The 19468-nt window shown below is 44.4% G+C and overlaps 1 protein-coding gene across 2 annotated transcripts in view; it reads left to right on the forward strand.

Moving 5' to 3' along the window:
• BACH2 (BTB domain and CNC homolog 2) overlaps positions 1 to 19468 on the forward strand; it is a 199010-nt gene that overhangs the window by 34563 nt on the left and 144979 nt on the right. For both annotated transcript variants that reach the window (XM_068413191.1, XM_068413199.1), the window contains exon 2: positions 7876 to 7962. The gene's annotated coding sequence lies outside the window, so the exon portion shown is untranslated. The remainder of the gene's footprint in view (positions 1 to 7875; positions 7963 to 19468) is intronic.

Raw genomic sequence — 19468 nt, forward strand, 5'->3', positions numbered from 1 at the left:
GGTTGATGCAACATTTTGCATCTGGTTGACTAGCCAGCATTAGATGCAGCTGGAAGCATAAAGACTTCCTTCTTCTGCCTGCAAGGACTCTGGTTTCTGCTGGGATATAGTAAAGATAATGAGGCAACAGAAGAGCAAATCTCAGTTTCTGAAATTTTCTTTAACAGCTGTGTTTCAGGAGTCCAGGGTTATGGACTAAATGCATGTTTTCTCATAGGGCTAATAGCATCAAACCTTTTTTCCTCGAAGAGACTTATAACTGGGGACTTGGAAATCAGTCCCAGCAGCCTTAACTGATGCTTCGAAGGGCAGGGAGGTGTAGCTGGAACGAGTAACTGAAGCGCTCAATAAAGGCAGAAGGTGGTGTTCAGAAAAAGTGCAGTTCATTCATTCATATCCTCCTGGAGCAATAAGGAAGAAAGTGGGGTATTTAATGGGCAAAGGATTATCTCCATGGTCCTGTGCAGGAATGAGTGATTTCAGTGCCAAGCTCGAGGCTGGGGTAGGCAGCGCTTTGCTCTGAGGGCCAGAAGATTTGGCAGTTCTGCTCCTCAGACATAGCTTGGCTGAAAGAAGGGGACAGAGTATGTGCACAAGTAAATGTCAAAACAACAGGCATAAATATATTCAACGGGACTGTAAGCAAAATATCCTGTCATCTCACAAGTCCTAGGTAAATCTCCGAAACCTCCTTTTATGATTGCAAACATTATGTAGAAAAAGAATTGAGGCAGTGTTCAGCAAAGAAATTGCTTTGGGTTGGATGTGGGAGGCTTGCGAGATCCCAGCCCTCAGCTTGCTTCACCTTTGTATGTGTTTACTTGTCCCTGGCCTGAGATACTCCTTTTTCTTCCACATCCTATGGTGTTCTTTGAACCAGCATGGGTTGTGAAAATAGGAGCTGCAGAGTCACCAACGAGAAGGTTGTCAAAGTCCCTCTCCGTATTACGTGATTCATATCACCGTACTGTCTGAAAGCACTTGTGAATGTGTGCTCTCATGGTACGAGGGTGCCTCCAGCAGTGCCCAGGCTTCCCATCCTGGGAAGCGTGTGGCTGATGCAGGTGTCTTCCCTTCACACACCGCCATGCCATGAGTTGAGGACAGCGATGTCCCCTCTCAGCAATATTTTCAGCTCTCCAGACTTCATCCCAAGTCCATGGAAAGACAACTTCTCTCTGCAGTGAGCTTCACCCAAGAGGCCAATGTAAATGGCATATTTCTTCTGGGCTGCTTGGGGTTTTTTTTCCTTTTTTTTTTTCTTCTTTTTTCCCCCTATGATTTTTCCCTTTTTTTTTTGAAAAAGAAAAGCAAGCAACCTCCAGTTTTGTAACTACAAGATGAAGCTTGGCTTTTCAGGACAGAATGTGAAGTCTCTATGCATTTGTAGGGTGCCTAGTGCAGGGAGGGTAGTGGCTGAGGCCTGTGGGAGCTGAGGTGAAAGTGGGTTTTTTTTAATTTTTCTTTTTTTAAATCCAAACACAAATTCAAAGAAAAAAATTTCTGAATGAAACTGATGCAAGACTTGCTACAAGCAACTGAAAAACTTTTGCTCTTTCATTGCTTGGGTTGAATGTGGAACTTGGTGAAACCACAGATGTGCTCCAGCCCAACCTTCTTTTATTTAAAATAATCCTTTTTTCTTAAATAGATAAAAGAATATATGTAATGAGTTCTGTTTCGAGGCTTTCTCACATCATACTGATGGACTTGTCAAATTTATTTTCTGGAAAAGTGAGCAGGATTGAGAGCAGGATTATACGTATGCGTGAAAGCTGTGAATACCTCTGTTCCATTAGGTTTGTAATCTTTCGCAGGCAGAGCAAGCCCACTCACTACAGCACGGCCAGTTGGTAGCCATCGGGAAGCTTTCACAACAGGCAAATGTGTCCACACCAGTTTTTCCACCTTACTTTAAAAACATCTGGTATATATCAGGGTCCTACACACCCTTTTTGACTCTTGGAGCTGTGAAATGAAAAAGCAACTTGTATTCTTCTGTGATCAGCTCTCACATTCTCATAGGGTGTCTGTGCAATCAGACACATCAAATTAATACTTTGACTCGCTCCTACAGTTTGAAAAATACTTACCGTCGGGTTTAGATTAACTGCTTAGTAAAGTCCTGCAGAGAGAGAGCAGGAGTTGAGGGGAAGCGTGTGTGAGAGGTAAGATGCCAGTGGTTGTATGGTCTGCTCAGCGCAAGACAAAAGGCAGAGTTGAAGCCACAATTAACCTTTGCGGTGTTTGCGCAGAACAGGAGTCAGTATTTTTTGCAGAGCGAATGTTGGTGTTTCCCTTAACGTAAGCAATCCTGTAGGAAGATGCGTACCAGACGATTAAAAAATAATAGGCAGCATGAGTGCATGCAGAGAAAATCTGCTTTGATACGGGAGTGTTTGTTTCCTACAGGAGTTATACAGCTGCTTGTGAGAGAAGAAGCAAGGATTTGTAGAACTGTATTTGTTTTAAATCTCTCTGAGCGCTTAGTGCTGTCCTGATAGTGGGGGGGAATTTTTTTGTGATAGCTTTTTTGGAGACCTACAATGTGGAATAGAAGATGGATGGTACAACTCCATAAGGACTTTTATGTGATATTCCCAATCATAATGTTACGAAGAGCCAGTTTCCCTGACCCATTTCCCTGCTGATGAAAAATTTGGTTTTTTATATTTGAGTCCTCTGGAGGCAAAATTTTGAGAGGTCAAGGGTGGATCTGTTGCAGCTTTTTTTCTGTCCTCAATTCCTTAGCCTTATGGTAGAGTGGTTTTCTCTGTAGGTACTTCTGCCATACTGATTAAAGACAGAAAATATTTAGCTTAACCCTGAGGCAGTTCAAGCCTTGTGCTGGATTAATTAAAAAATAGCGCTATGCCCTCCGCAGCAGCAGAGCGTTGTTTGGGAGGGGAGCGAAGGGAGGAGCTCTGTGCGCTGGGGGCAGGAGGACTCACCCTGCCTGCGAAGATCCCTGCCGTCAGCAGGAGATCCCTGCCTGTAGGGAGAGTGGGTATCGGCTCCCAGATCTGCTGCGCAGCTCCCTGAGCTGGATTTCGCCTGCAGCACTCTGTTTATAAGGAAGCCGTTCCACTGCTGGAGTGTTTTATTTTCTAAAGTTGTTTCAATTCCCTTTTCTATCCTGGAAAAAAAAAAAAAGCCCTTTGGAAGAGGGGCTAGGTAACAAAGCTATGCGTTTCTCCTCCATGTTATGTACTTCATACAAGTTAAAAGGCTCGTTCTGCCTTTCATCTTGCAGGCTGTGTTCTGCAGATACTTCCTAACTTTTCCCATGACGTTTTCGCCTGGTTCTTCGGAAGATTGTACGGACTGAAAGAGACTATTGTTTCTGCAAGAGCACAAGCATGTGCACATTGGCTAATCTGGTTGGTACAGGATTTCAGGAGTGGGTGTTGGACTGAGGAACAGGATTGGGATGTGTGCGGCTACGAATTCTTGCGAATGGCATGCTCTCTTATTCTGTAAATAATATCACATTTCACTTTCTAGATTTGCCATTCATGGTTCTCCAAAAGTTGAACTCCACTACCATGAGATGTAAACAAGCAAATGGCCTACAGGAAGACTGCAAAAGCTTTGGTTAGCAGAGATTAGGAGTCTTGTTCGGTTTTCAGTCCTATGCCTTAATAGGTATCAGTTACTTGATTGCATGGAGATTCAGTGCATTTATTTTTCACAAACTTAATAGCTTTAAACGTGACACCTAGTTGTCTTTCTTGCTTTCTCCTTCCCCATGTTTGGGTTTTCATTTTTGAAGTATAGGATAGACAAGCAAGTACTTTTTAGCCTGGCGTTTAGGAGGCAGACTTTGGCAATCAAGATGCATTTGCCAGCTCTTGAGACACTGCAATCTGAACCTTGCATTGACAACAGACTCTTTCTGCAAAGTAGTTTGCATACATCCATCAGACAATATGTTCTTTTCTTTTTTTCAATTGGATGGTATCACCAGGGCACAAAGAAACCGCCAGTGGTTGGTTTTGTTTTACACCCAGGATCTCGTCGGATGCAACCTCGCCACAGATTTGTTTCCCTTTGCGGGAGCGTTACCTAGAAGATGGTACTGGGATAACTCCAGCTTCCTGGTGGTGACCCAGATCTCTGCTGCCAATGAGATCTCCTCATCGCTGGGCAGGGAGTGAGAACAGCAGTTGCGTTTTCGACTGCTCATCTGTGAGCATGTTCCCATACGATGTTTCCAGGCTCATCAGCAGCCTTGCAGCGCCTTGGCTATTGCTGCTGACGTGCCCGTGTCTGGCAGCAAAAGGTGGGCTTTTCTTCTATGGTCTGGTTTCATGTAGGTCTTGTAAGAGGGTGTGAGGCAACTCCAGGGTGTTTTTACGTACTACTTTATGTATGTGTGAGACAGCATAAAAACTCTCGGAGTTTTTTTAGCAGCAACAACATTATATAACTGTTAATTCTCTGTATCTCCATTTTAATAGTTTCCTTGCTTGGTGAGGAATAGTTGCTGCTTGTGAATGACTCCTTGGAACTAGAGGATGCAGGCTGGGAAGGCTGAGACTTGCTGGTAATTTAAGAGCTGATGAGGACTGATACCATGGTTTGATGATGGATTTTGTCTGGCTGAGATGCTTTTTGACAGATGCACAGGAGTTTCCAGGTATTGATAAAAGCACTTGACCATAGCCAGTTTTGTAAGAGATAGGGAAGAGAGATTGTGGAGTGAGGAGGAGTCGGCGGTTTGTCTGCTTCCTTTTCATCTACGATCTATCTTATTTAGCAAAGAGCTTACAGCCTCACCCATAGTCATGTGTGTTTTTACCACCTCTGGACCAAACTGCTGTGTTGGCTATCCTTGAAGGGTTTTTCCGATACTTCCATGGGACACAACATGGGTCAACTACCTTGCTTCACAGACCACCTCACTGCGTGCCCAAGTGATGTTTCTGAATTTGCACCTCCTTTTCAGCAGTTCATAGGTACAGTACGGAGCACTGGAACCCGTCTGTGAAGCTGCCTTTTCCTGTCCGAGACTCCTTTGGTGTTAGATAGAGTCCACATTGCTACAGCCAGGAATATTTGAGGCATGTTTTTGCTGACAGTTTTCTGCCCTGCACTTCTGAGGATTGGATGTAGGGCAGTTTGGAGAGTTCGTAGCAGTGGAACTCCCTGTTTACAGTCAGCATGTTCATTAGAGCCCTAAATTATTTACCTCAAAGAATTCAAGCCCTGAATTATTTACCTTTAAGGTCTGTCTTCCTGTGTTGTGCATTTGGTTGACTGTAGACCTGTGCTCTGTTATAACCTATGAATGTCTAAGGCAGCATAATATCTAGGGCAGTTTCAGCTATTTGCTGTTAATTTTATTTTCAAACACAAATACATAACAATATTATAACTACAGCCAGAATGTGACTCAGTGAGATATAAAAGGGATTTGTGCAGCCCTAATTTTAAGTCTTGTGAGTGCATGGACTTGTGAATTATGTGATGGCACCCTGCCCTTTCCACGAGTCCCCTGCCTAATGTCGAATGTACAGCTGTAGCTGCAAGCCCTGTGCGAATGCCCTATTCAGCATCTTGTTTTTTCCCTGCTGCTCTGTGTTTGGCCCCAGGCTTTTGTTTATGGCACACTACTCAAACCTTACTGAAGAAGTTTGTCATTTCCTTGTGAACTTTTTCTGTTTATCAGTGTCAGGCTTGATGGTTTGACAAATTATTTGAGAAGTGTTGCCAGTTCTTTACAGGAAGAGAGTTAAAACAAGAGGACAAAGGATCTTGAGGATCTTACAGCCTTGCCGCTGAGATATCTCCATACTACATAGTATTTCATATACTGGAAATACTACTCCCTTTTGCTGCCAGTGTTCATTAGTTTTGCTTGAGAGAAGCCAGGGTTTCAGCTCAGTTAGGAACTCATCATTAATGGCTGCTTGGGAGATGCTGGGTTTAAATGACTGGAGCGGTGCTGCATTGGAGCTGTGTGGCAGCTCTCCAAGGCACGGCTCATCGGCCTGAGCGGAGAGGGGTTACAAGGAGCAGCGGGGTGGCTGCCGTCGTCGCTGCCAGCAACTGTGAGAGTTGTCCTGCACTCTTATCCCATAGCCCTGATGCATGGCTCAGGTATGTCCAGTGTGCCGAGCATGGCAGGGGATCTGCTGCAGCAGGAGAGGGCGAAGGGAGCCACTGCGGGCAGCACTTGCCCACCATGATTCCCTCCATTTTCAGTGCTTCAACTCATCAGTGTTCTCTCTTGCAATATAGCTTTGGTACACCAAAGAAAAAAGAAATGAAGCAAACAAATGGTGAATGGCATCCACCGACATCATACATCGTAGAGGCCTGAACACAATACGTTGGCAGTGCTGCAGCTTCACAGCCACTGCACAGACCTACCGCAGCCCTCCATGCATGACCAGCTTGTCATTCTCTCCCCATCCTACCTCTAATTTTCTCTCCCTGTTAAGTGAAATTTCTTGATTTTATGTATTTTTCCCCCGCCATCCCCTGACCCAGCTCTTGGCTGCTCTGTGTTGAGTGTAGATAGCTGCAGGCTGCCGGGGCTGCGGCAGGGAGGTTACCTGGAGCAGGGGAGAGGGTTGATCCCTGTCCTTGCTCAGGAGATGGCCCTGCCTGGTCAGGAGCAGGTGCCAAAGGCAAAGGCCACCTCTCTCTTACTCAGCCCTGGTCTAGACCATGCTCTTTGCTTCATGTGGTGCTTGGCTAGTCCCAGGTTTGAAATCTCTGTTCCAGAGGTTGCCAGAATTTGTTGAGTCTTTCCAGACACTTTTTCAAGAATGGCTCAATCAGACCACTGCGACCAAAACCTTGCAACAAAACTTTCTGGCAGACATCCATTTCAGTGATGGACAGAGTATGCCAAATGCCCGAGCCCTGAAATCAAAAGAAGGGTATCACAGCCAAATCCCCTGCCCAGTGCTGTGTGGCTGTGTTTACTTCATGTGCCCTTGTGGAGGTAGGCAAGGAATCACGTGGAGATGGTTGAGTTGCGTGTCCTTAAGTGAAGGGTTTTGTTTTGTTTGCTTTCAGAGAAAGCAATGAAATATGGACGTTAACGGTATTTCCAGTACTGAAAATCCAGTTGCGTTTTTTCTTTACTTATGATGCGTCTTCTGGCCATTCAGAGAGGCTAGTGGAGTTTTTTTGAGGTTGTGTCTTTAGTTGCATTTCTACCATATGGGCTTTTTTCTTCCTTATTTACGTACGGAAATTTCTTATACGAAGTGTACATTTTGGTTCATCAGTGTATTGGTGAGAGAACTTGATACTGAGGCTTAAAGCTACTAATACGTGAAGTAGGGAGTAAACACAGATGCTTAAAAGACCCTTTTGAGAATTTTAAGGGGAGTCACTACTTAATGTTGTAGGTGCAAAGTTCAGGGAAACTGTATGATTAAGTAGTTTACTGTCGATGTAATTTTGCAAGTATTTTTACATTGCTGCTGTGGTTATTAGTGGCATGTACTTACTGTTGAAACTGAAAGAAAGTTAAGAAGCTTTCTCTTCCCTCCTATTTTTGCTTTTGGTAGCACTGAGTATCTGCTTGGCGTTGGTCCTGATGCTGCCAGGCAGGATGCCCTGGGGAGAGGGCAGAGGGTTTGGGCACAGGAGAGCTGCGTTCTCCTGCACAGCTCTACAAGGGTTGGGCTGTGGTGCCTTGGCCACCCCTCCAAATTGTTCTCTGACACCTCTCTTTGGTCAATGAGCACTTTTGGGAAAAGGACTTTTTCTTGTTTAATATCTTTATGACACATGGCAGGAAAAAAAAAAAAAAAAGACCTAAATATATGCCGGGAAAGCCAACTGCTGTATTGCAAATAATAGATAGTCACATGCAGTTAATCAATTTTCTCTTCTCTGTTCTTTTTCACACAGAGCGATGAGGCAAGAGAGAAGTTTTTAAAAACAGAAAAATGTGATTGCGAAAACAACATTGTTGGCAGGAGGACTCGGTGGATTCAGGTAATAATGTGGCACCGCTTTTTATTATACTTTAAAAACTGGCTGGGTTTCAAACTGACAGTGGCCCTTTGTCAGGGACTGAGGAGTAGAGGAAGGTGACAAGGTATAACAAGACCCAGTGGCTGGCTGTTAAATTAATTCAGACCAGGCGAGAGGGTGTGAGTGTTCCCACAGGACGCGTGATTGCTGAATAGGACAACGTTGCCGGGGCCGTGGTAGCTTCCTTCCTTATGTCAGGCTGTTAAATCTGAGGCTGTTCTTTCTTTGGTTTGTTTGTTGTTTTTTTGTTTTTTTTTTTAATGGGGTGTTTTACCCGAAGAGATTCTCTAATTCAACTTCTTACAGCTGCGCCGATGTAGATGGGGAAGCTCCATGCCTGTTTTATGGAAGGTCAAATGATCAGGTCTCCCTTCAGAGTGCACAAATCTGAATCTATGAATATTTCCCTTGAATTCCCCTTTTTAAAAGATTTCTGGATCAGAGATCATTATCTGCTAAAAGACCCAGACCTAGACCTTTAGTGCTTTAGAGGACTACCGCTGATTGTTTTCTGTGTGTGAGTGAAGAAGACAATTTCTTCTTGCATGGCTGTAGGAAACCTAATGTGTGATGTTTAAACATGCTACTAGTATGTTTGCAGCAATCTTATCTTAAAATAATGGACGTTAACATATTTAGATCCTATTTTCTATGAAGTGTAATTTGCTAGCTAAAATGCATCTCTTGTGTTTTTAATCATTGTAATTATTTCCCTCACTGAGGGGGGAGTGGAAGATGAAGCGGGGGAGTTTACAGTGCTAATTGCACTCCACGTTCGTAATTGGGGCCAGGTCCTACCATCAGACTTCTTAGGCAGTCCCAGTGAAGTCATCAGGCTTTTCACAAGCATATGGGTTTTCCCCACGTGTACTTGGCTCCAGGACAAGGACCTACAGCGTGATTTTTCATGCACTGGTTTCTCACATGTATGAGGAGATTCGAAAAACATGCATCTTTTTCAACATAGCCTCTTGGTTTCCAGCGCCGATTGAAGAGGTTCTGCAGTATTTTATCGAGAGGCAGATCAGCAGAGCTAGTTGCCTTAGACTGAGTTGTTTTTAACTGGCGAGTCCTTTGCGTTTTCTTTGTTAGGTGCTAGGTGGGAAAAACGCAATTGTGGCTTTGCATTGCTATATTCCTGACCCAGAAGGCGTTTAAATAGCATGTGAATGGGTGTGGATTTGATATTTCCTAGAGCCAGCTTCTTTTTTAACATTAAATTGCATACTCCAGGAAGATAGTTGCTGTATCAACATTGGTATAATGACACATTATTAAAAAATCAATATCCAGTCATAGAAACGAGTCCTGGTGTAAGCAGTTGTGTGGTTACAGCTGCGATTTGTATGTATTTGCAAATGTAATGGGCTTTTTTTTCTTTGTAGCACTGGTAACTTGGATAAACACTGTGTATGTGACTCATTGCAGAGTATAAATTTATTTTAAAGGAGCAAGTGTGGGATTTGCTGAATATCCTATTGCTTGCATCCCCGAATACTTGCATTAGGTCATGATTAATCTTAAATTGGCCAACCTGAGAGGAAAATTACTGCTGATCTCCCATAGGTGACTTCAGAAATAAACAGAAGGATGGAAATGCTTTAAAAACACAAGTAGTAGTTAGAATTCATAAAATCATAAAGCAAACATATGGTACAAGGTCTTCTAAAATATGACACTTGAAAGCTTTTTTTATAGTTTCAGGAAGAGCTTGTTTAGTTATCGCAGGAAAAGTAAATATTTTCCTTCCTTCAGCTCTCTCTCATTCCATTCCTCTTTCTTTTTTTCTTTTTCTCTTTTTTTTTTCCTTTTTTTTTTCCCCAGAATCTTCTTAATTTGGTGGGATGGGGGAACCAACACCTTAGAAGGCGCTGTTTGGGGGCAAGAGTTAACACTGCTGATTGTTCTCCTGTCATTAGGTTCATTCTTGAAGTCCTTCTGCAGTGTCAGGCTGGAGTTGGTGTAATCCAAACTGAATGCTCCCTGTGCGCATGTGTGTGAGTGAGATGCGATGGGCACTGCAGCGGCTCCTGGACTGGTCAAGAACACACCTGTTTTGTAACATGGTACCCCAAGCATCAGCACTGAGTGATGTGATCCCTGTGTGTGTGCAGGGATGTGAGCTCACAAGGGGAGGCATGCCTCAGCATCACTGCTCTTCTGCCACATCCTCGGCGGGGCGACCGCGGTCCCCAGCGTTTCGAGCATCAAGGAGGGGAGGCGAGGCTGCCACTTGAAAGGGAGCGAAGGAGGAAGACGGGGAACGGAGGAGTGGGGGGCCGGGAGGGGAGGAAGATGCGGCTCTAGAGGGAAATACTCTGTGCTTTGCAGTTGCTTATGCGGATAGAAACCAGATGGTGCGCTGGAACACCCGCTCGCTCCGGCAGTGGCAGAGCCAAACATATGGTTAATGGTTAGGAGAAGGAGCTTTGCGAGCCAGGGCTTTGCTGACTGCCTTGCATTACAGATTGTTGCAGTGTGTCATTACATGGCCAAACTAAGTGCTTAATACCCGCTGCGGGCGCTGGGCAGGCATTTGCAGGGAGGATGCTGAGGCTCCCCGGGCAGGGTGGGAGGCTGACATCACGTGCATCCCCCCCCCACACCCCCCACGCCTCCTTTCCCCACTGGAAACACTGGAAATCTCCCCTTTTACAAGCTCAAAACCTACAGCCGGCAGTTTTCCCCTTCTGCGTGTCTTTAATCCGTCTATTTCCGACAGCATATGGTTGGTTTTGCCCTTTTTGTGCCTTTTTTTTTGGGTCCCTGAGCAGCCAAGTTCACCTGGGCTGCAGCACTGCACTCACATCCCCACCATGCGAAGTTCCTGCTCTGGGAGCTTTGGGCGACACCAGCCCATGTTATCTAAGGAACTGCTGAGCTCATTCATCTCCTTTTCACGGCCCGCTTCCTTTTATTTTTAGCCAAATCCGTCAGGCCTGACAGGCGGGTAATTTGAGCCAGAGAAAGGGCAAAGCTCCAGGTCCTTTCCACAAAGCAATTCTTCTCCTCCCTCCTGGGAAGGCTCCAAACTTGGCCTGCTCCAGGCAGATGGATTTGTTGAGTCATGTGAGATCATTTACACAAAAACACAGGGAGGCAGTGAAAAGGAAAAAAAAAAAAAGGGGGGGGGGGAGGAAAGAAAAAATAAAAAAAGGTTGGGGGGGGAAGGGGTGGGAGAGCGTGCGCTGCCGGGGCTGCTGCGAGCGTAGGAAATGTGCTGCGAGGCAGCTAGACAGAGGAATGCAGCAGATTCATTCTTGTATAAGGTAATGTCTCGTTTACAGTGCAGGGTGGAGCCAGCGCGGAGGAGAAGTCACTCGAAAACAGATTACTCATTTAAAACAAAAATTCTCCTTAAAATAAATAATAATAATAATAAAAAACAAAACAAAACAAAACAAAACAACCAACCAGCTGCATGCACGAGCGCGCAACAAAGGCAGCGTTGTTGACAGCACCAGATTACAGTAGCGGTAAACTCCGGGTTGGGAGGTTGCTGGAAAATGAGTTTGCTCCGTGATGCGACTGGAGTTTGCTTTGTCTGGCTGCCAGAGCAAGCGGGGCAGCGGGGACGGGGAGCCCGGTGGCAGCAACGCATGCTTCGCTCCGTCCAGGGATGGTTTTGGGCGGTGGGGAGGGATGGGGGGAGCAGTGCAGGATCCCGAGCGGGCAGGCTGCGCTGGGGTGTCGTTAACAGGGAAAATGGGGGGTGTGCATGGAGGGGTGGGGGAGAGCCTCTTCGTGTTTTGGTTTTGAACTGGTTATGGCATGATCTTCATTAAATCAGGGAGTAAATTGCATTTATTCAGTTGAATGTTGATTTTGCTACTGTTTGCAACCTGAGCTAACCCCAGCGTGTTGGTTTTGTTTTTTTTAAGTGGGTGGTAAGAGAGAACATCAAACTTAGGTCATTTTAGATCTTGATGCATCCTGGAGAATTAGGTTGGGTTAATTTATGCAGTGTTCTAACGAGATGGATTCAGACCTTTAAATAGGCATGGACTGTATTTAAATATTGTTAACATAACTTCCAGTTACTCCAGATTTCTTAGCAAGGCAATATCTGAATATTAGTGTTTTGTCCCGATGATGATTAAAAATCAGAGTAGGAGCAGAAACTGGAACTGGAAATTGGTGGAAGACGTGTGCAATCAAGCCAGTCCAATGCAAAGCATTTCATTAAATTCTCAGCTGCAGTTAAGGAATTGGCGGGAGCGTGTAAACGTGGGTTTGTGTTTTAACTTGACCCTTTCCCCTGCTGAGCAGCATCTTCTGCAGACTCCTCAGCGGTGTCCGCTGAGGTGCTTTCCTCTGGGGAGGGTTTGTTTGGAGCCTGCCTCCCTCTGCTTGACCTTGTCATCCCTTTTTTCTCCTCCTGCTTCTTTTTTACACTTTAGTCTGAAAGACGGCTCGCTTTCCCAGCCCACTTGCCCTGCTGGGCTGTGCCGCTGAACATGTTTGGCATGGGGAGAGCCTTCACTTCTCACGCTTAATAGTTTTCTCACTTGGTGGAAACCTTTTGTCTTCTCTGCCTCTTGATCCGGCCGCCTCATTAATTATGTTGAAGGAGCTCTTGGCAGCACCCTGAGTCCCAGCTGGGGTCCCACACTGCATAAACCCACAACGGGGTCCCTGCCCCTCAGCTTACGGCTGATGTCCGGGGTGAGGATCAGCAGAGGGATAAAAGTATAAGGATGAGAAGTACAGCCAGGTTTGGGACCTAGATTGTGCAATAAGCTATGGCCGTAGCGTGGCAGTTTTTAACGAGGAATGGCTGTAGATTGCTCTGAGGTCCTCGGAACGGTCCTAGAAAAGGGCAGCGTTGTTATTTATTCTGTTTGCATAGTTACTGTAACTTTCTGTCCCCTCTTCCCCAAAATACCTAATTATCCTGCATTTTCTGTTGCTGTGAGCCACATTTCCCATGCTTACCCAGAGCTGCAATTCCAGTTAAATTCTCACTTTATAAAGCTAATCTCCCAGCAGTGACTGTGGGATTTCCAAAAGAAAAGACGGTTGTGAGGAGCCAAAGTTTTTAAGATTTTTGGTTTAGTGGACAATTCTGCATAATTCCGCTGTTAACTATTCATGTTCATTACTGGTTGAAGCCTCGATAGCTTCATCTCTATTTATGGCACTTAGAAAACTTGTAGTTTTTTTAATTTCCCCCGTAGAGTGCTCCACTCCCCAATATCTCCTTTTTCTGCTCCAAAGATGCTGCATGCCTTGCTTTTTGCATCTTTACATCAGACATCCAGTCCAGCTAGACAGGTTTTGGGAACTATTCATGACCTAACTATCAGGAAAATCAGCCTTACTCTTCCTTCCTCCTCTTTCACGCCTGCTTAACTTCTTCCCCTTCTTCTAAAATAATGTTGTCTGTAAGATACTATCAGCCCCATAATTCTTTTATCTTGCTTCTCCTATCGTTTCCATTCTTATGCTCCTACTGCCTCTTCCTCTGTCTCATGACTAGACCAGAAATTTCTCTGCTGCCAGCATCTCCCCTCCTCGCACGTACCGTGGCGCTGTATCCTTTGGGATCTGAGGAGGGATGAGTTTGGTGTTCGTACGTGTTGTGTCACGTCCTGCGCTTGGCTTCAGTTTGCACAGGTAGAGAGCATCGTCTATGGTAATTTTTCTTTCATTGCTGCCTTAAGCTACCAGCTTGCTCTCCACTGAGGTCAGAATATGAGCAGGAGGCTCTGCTGCCTTGGGGAGGGAGGCACTGAGGACCTCTTGCTGAGGTTGCTCAACGTCATGCTGAGGTTGCCCAACGTCATGCTGAGGTTGCCATTTCCAAAGGGATGCAACTCATAACCGGGGGTTTGCTTGCTTTCCTCCAGGCTTCAGAGCAGCATGTTTCCTTCCAAAGACCTTGTTCTGTGCCATAATTGTATAACCTTTCTCAATCTGAAGTTGTGACAAGGAGGGATGCTCTGGGAGCGAGATAGCCCTCTACTTTTGGGCTCAAACTATCCCACTTGACAGGAATGAATAGCAATTCCCTCCTGCAGAAAAGTTGGGCAAACTTTGTAGTTTTGAGAGGTGATATCTAAGATGAGCGGGGTGGTAATCTCCCTGTATTGCAACCTCAAAATAAATAAATCTCTAGCCTGACAGCTTCCCCCTTACAGAAAATCATAGGAGTTATGGTGTAGTGGTAGCAATTTCCTCTTCTTTGTGTATGCATCTACAGGGCAGCCCAGGGGAGAGGTGAGATTTGTTCTAAACAGATTAATCTAAATTTCCATGGAGCTTTTTAAGGCATTAAATCTATGAAAATTTTCCTCATCCAGCAATGAACTGGTGCAGCAGTGAAGTGCAGGGCTGTATAATGTATTGGGAAACCTAGCTGTTTTCTGGTTGTGGCCAAATCCCATTAACTGTGATTTCTGTGCTTCCTTATTCCTCCTGTTGAGCCTTCTGGATAGCGGCTTCTCTTAACAGCTTGTTTGGAGAATCTGCTCTGAAAATCTCCCAGCCACTCTGCTCCTCTCAAAGCAAGGGAAACTCTGGGAGCAGCTTATCACCTGCTCATCGGCCGACTTCCATTTCTGCTAGGAAGTCTCCATTGGCTGTAGACTAAACAAGCTTAAATCTCTTTCCCTTCCATTCGGTCAAGTGCAGCATAGGTAGAAGGCCTTTCAGAGATTAAACTTTGCCTGTTGGTTTACTGAGACATCAATCCAGACAGCACAGCGTGTATAAAATTGGCTTCTTTAATTCCCTTGGAGCATCCTTAGGGATCCTTGAGAGTTGTGTGAGAGTTTGTGGTGAGGATGTGCGAGCACCCTCTAACACTGCCCTTGCAGTAGCAAGTTTTTCAAGTTTTGTGTTAAAAATACCAAGTTGTTTTAAGGCTCTGTTCAGTTCAATAGCTTTTAGCTGCTAGTTCCTGTAGTGTTACTAACTGGTAATGTGACCCTTTAGTTTTTTGCCTTGGTTCTGTTATAAATTAAATTGATGTCACCAAAAGCCGCTTATGATCACACACTGTAAAAAGATCTTTTTTTACCTGATTACAGCCTTTGTGCAATTAATGGGAACACACTGTTGCTCCCTGATAAATTCATTCCCATTTAATAGATACTTGTGGGCCTGAATATGTCTGAAATTTGGCTTTAAGTGAATGTATCGCAGCTCTTGAGGCGTTTTGGTGGCTAAATAGCTGGGATTAGACACTTCGGTTACTCATGCCAGTTGTTTTCCTGTGCCCATACTGAACTGTGTGTGTTACACAATATTTTTAGTTATAGCCGTGTCAGATTTGTTTAAGGAAAAGAGAGGTCTTCATTTTTCAGAGATGTTTATCTGTGAGTGAATTATATTAATGTGTTTTTCTCAGTTGATCAAATTCTAAGTGCTAAGATGAAAGGCCCACTATTACTTGCAAAAGTATGACTTGCTTTTGCAGGAGTAGAACAATTTATCTTCTGTATCCAGTTTTCTAATTGCAGCCTGTAAAGACCCTGAAGAGTCCTGCTAGTCCACGATTTCCTTACTGCAACCAGTAAAAAATCACATTTAAAATGCATTTAACTGATGCTCAGTTCCACATTTAATACCTCTTGATTATTATGGTCACAGCATAAATAAATACATGTGATAGCTTACCTGATCATGCAAATGTTGAATCTCTTTCTCGTTCATCAGAATACTCCTTTTATCAAAGATATCTGCTGTCATAGAGCCCCAAGCTGTTGATTAGGTAAAAGGGAATGCCGTATATGGGAAAATAAACCAGGACCTGTAAGGTACCAGCTTCTTACTAGGAAATAATGAGATTTCTTGTAGCAGCTTCAGCTTGTTCTTTTCTATTTGAATACTTTCTCGAAATTAATAATAAAATACTAAAAAATAAAGTTGTCATGCCTTCTAGGAGGATAGCATAAATAATTAACATGGGATATCTGTCTGCTCGTTTATGGGTTGATTGCTTATTGGCTTCCATGTAGTACCATGAATGGGTTTGAAGCCCCTGCGGTGGGCTTGGACTGTGCTGGACCAACTCGAACTTGTTGCTGCCCTTCTTGATGCCATTCATTGTGATTAACAGTGTCTGGATGGATGGCAGGACCCAGATGGTTATGACAAAATAATTGTCTTCTCCTTGAACGTGCCACTTGGGCACGAGCATCAGTGAAGCCCCTTCTGCAGCCGGTGATGTTGGAGGCGGTGGGACCGCGTGCTGCTCCCGGGAAGGACGTCTCATGTGGGTAGCACTGCGTTGCCGAGGGCATGCATGGCACAGCCAGACTCGCTCAGCCGTGCTTTTTGAGAGCAAGAGGTTAAAAGGACAAGGGTAAACCATGGTCTGAAGCAGACTCTTGCATCTGGCAGGTCTGTTCTTGGGTGACGCCCATTTGGTTACACAGCTCAAGTGCAGTAAGAGTTTCACCCCTGCCCACGGGCTGACAGTCACACGCCCAATGGGAAGTTATTTTTCTGCTGGGTTTTGCCCCTTGTGAGTGTTGTCAACGGAAATAACAGCAAATAAAGGTATAGAGGTTTATGGGGCATCATGGCCTGTACATCGTTTAAAATAAATCTTCTGTGATTAATTCTCCATGAGGCAAAGGGGGAGAGGAGTTCATGCCCTAAACTCCGAGAATTTTTAGTATCTAATGCTAACTTTAACCCTGAAGCATCAGTGAGTTAATTAGAGCTCAAAGTGCTGCATTTAGCCTTCATCGGGAAACATTGGACAGCATCACTGGAGGAGTTGTGACAGCAGGGAGTTCCCGTATACACGCAGCGGTACTTCTAGAAGAACTAAAGGTTGGTATTTTCAAACAGAAGTGGAGACGCACGTGAGTTGGCGACACATATTTTGATTTTCAGTACAGTAGGTGGCAGGAGAGACAAAGTGACAACTTGGCTGAGGTAGCTGCTTGTCCACATGCCGCAATAACAAATGAAGGCCGCACCACATCTACGCCCAGTACCCTGGGAAAAAAGTGACATCATATTGCCAGATGCTTTTGTGAGATCTGTCATCTGGTGTGATAAACACAGGGACATGGAAACGTTAGACACATGTATTGCAATGTTGGCGTTCAGTGCCACGTGTGCACTGTTTTGTGTTTCTATGATGTCTTCTGGTAGGCGTCAGGTACTAAAGATTTCTTGACAGCCTAAGCCAGTCCCAGTTATGGCTGTTCATCCTCTTCCTATTCCAACTGGATCCTTTGCCAAGACTTCCCCCCGCTTCCCACTTGCACCTGTTTTGGTGCTTATGGTGCCGTACCATGAGCTGCGAGCTGCTTGATGGGGTGAATCCAGCCAACAGCTAACTTAAACTAAAGACATGGCTGGATTTTGGGTAACTCCAGAACCATCTCACCTTGTGCTTGTGAAACTAGAGTGGAGGCAAAGGAGCAAGTGACAGGAAAAAGGGACTGATGGCTTCAGGCTGCAGTAGAGCTGCACCCGTGATCTACCACCCCATCAAACTGGATGGAAGAGGTACTGCTTTAATGGATAGTGAAGTAGATGCTGGAGATTTTTCTAAGCCAACGTCTGATATTCTTGGACTTCTGATCTGCAGTCAGATAAGGTAACCTTAAAAACCTGAAAAACATGTTGTTTCTAAGCATACTATAGTCTTTCCTAATGGAGAGGCAAACTGAAGAAGTGAAATTAGTGGTATTTTCCCTTCTGTCTCTTAGAAGTATGTCTCCTTTTTAAAGGTGAAAGGGGTGTTCCTTATCCCACTTCAGTTAAGATGAAGAGATTGTTTCTTTTCTTATTTATGGGAGATTTGGCCTCCTATTGCACACAAGGATGAGATCTGCTCTGGTGCATGCGTAACTTGAGCAAAGTCAATGAGGTTGCATTTGTAAAATGGAGAAGGTGATTTGGCTCAGGGTTTGTAACTGGAGAAAGGAAGCACTTTTGGCCGTTGATTTATAGGGATTTAGTGTATGGCTAAAATAGGTCCACCCATTTGCTGTGCTATTTTTCCAGGAATCGTTCTCTGAAGAACTTTTGGTCATGATGGAAACAGCTTCATTGTGTAGGCCTGCCAGAGGGTATTGAATTTGCCTTAGAGCCAAAAGTGCGGACAGTATTTGATTCATACTTGTCAGAGGAACCTTTACTTTATGTATCAGGTTCCAATGATGACTTTAGTCCTCCTTTTATCTGTACTTGGACATAAACTTTAAATTTTGGCATATCAAAACGTGTAGTTGTATGATGGCCTAAGTTCTGTGTATTCATTTGATGTGAAGCCCTATTGAGCAACTCGTCTTCATTACTTATGTTCCATTTCTGTGCCCACTGGTTTTGTAAAATTTTTCTCAGCATTTTTTCAATACATTGATGTTGTTTTTATCATTGAAGTTAACTGAGAATTGAGCTGGCGTTGAAGTTGTAAAACTGTCAGTGTGATGTAAGTGGCAAGGACAAGATGTCTGTTTAGGTACTTGCTCGGTCGTCTTTGCTGGAGAGCCTGACTGCCCCATAGACAGAACCTGAGCACGTCTGGGCATCTAAAAGAGGATGAAATATCACCCTCGTACTGATGAGACGTGGAGGCAGGAGCATGGTGATTTATTGAAGGTCGTGGATGAAATCAGAAAGGTTGGAATCTAGGTCTCCTCCACCCCACCCCAGGAAGCTGAATCCTGTGATTTCTAGTATGATTGCTAAGTTTGCTTCCTCTCCCCTGAGAAACATGAGACTCTTCCCATTGCTAAAATACCTGCTCATATCACAGGAGGCATGGGCACGTGTTTACAGCTTGGGAATTAAGTTTAAGACTTATTGCCATGAAAACTGGCACATTTAGAGAGTAGCTAGCTATAGCTGTAGTGTGCAGTATTGCAAGGGGAAATGGTCTGAGGGGCACAACCAACAGTTAGTAGCTGCTCTGTTGTTGCTTTACATACAGTTCAGAGAGCTTAGTAGCTGGAACAGAGGAGGGACCTGGGCATACATCGAGCCTGAGCAGCTTTTGGGCCACTCTGTCCGTGAAACCGTGCAATCTCATGCAAGGACAGGTCCTTTCTCATAGAAAAGTCATTTGTAAAGAATGGGACCTTGTTGGCCAAATTTTCCTTAAATAGGCTGGTATCTTGCAGATACTGATACGTTGATATAAATTGTATGGCTGCAAATAGTTAATTTTTTCTGTAACCAAGTTTAACTATGGAGTGCTCTGCTTGGTGAAGAGGATCGGGAAGGAGTTCCTATTATTGTAAAGCAATAGCTGTCTGATGCTAATTATGAGAAACATGCCATGTTGAAGTAGTTATTTTTTAAATTAATTTCCATAAGCAGCTCATAGACAGTTTTGTGCTGCTCTGGAAGAAGTCTGACTGCACTTTAGTGTAGATACCTGGATTGGTGATTAGGAAAAGATTGTTAAACAACTGGAATTTAAATACCGGTACAGCTTCATTGTAATAATTTCCCCAAAGGCACATTGGTAATTCTGCTAAACAGAGAGTTTAATAGA

This window comes from Nyctibius grandis, chromosome 1, assembly GCF_013368605.1.
Source record: "Nyctibius grandis isolate bNycGra1 chromosome 1, bNycGra1.pri, whole genome shotgun sequence".
Taxonomy (NCBI): domain Eukaryota; kingdom Metazoa; phylum Chordata; class Aves; order Nyctibiiformes; family Nyctibiidae; genus Nyctibius; species Nyctibius grandis.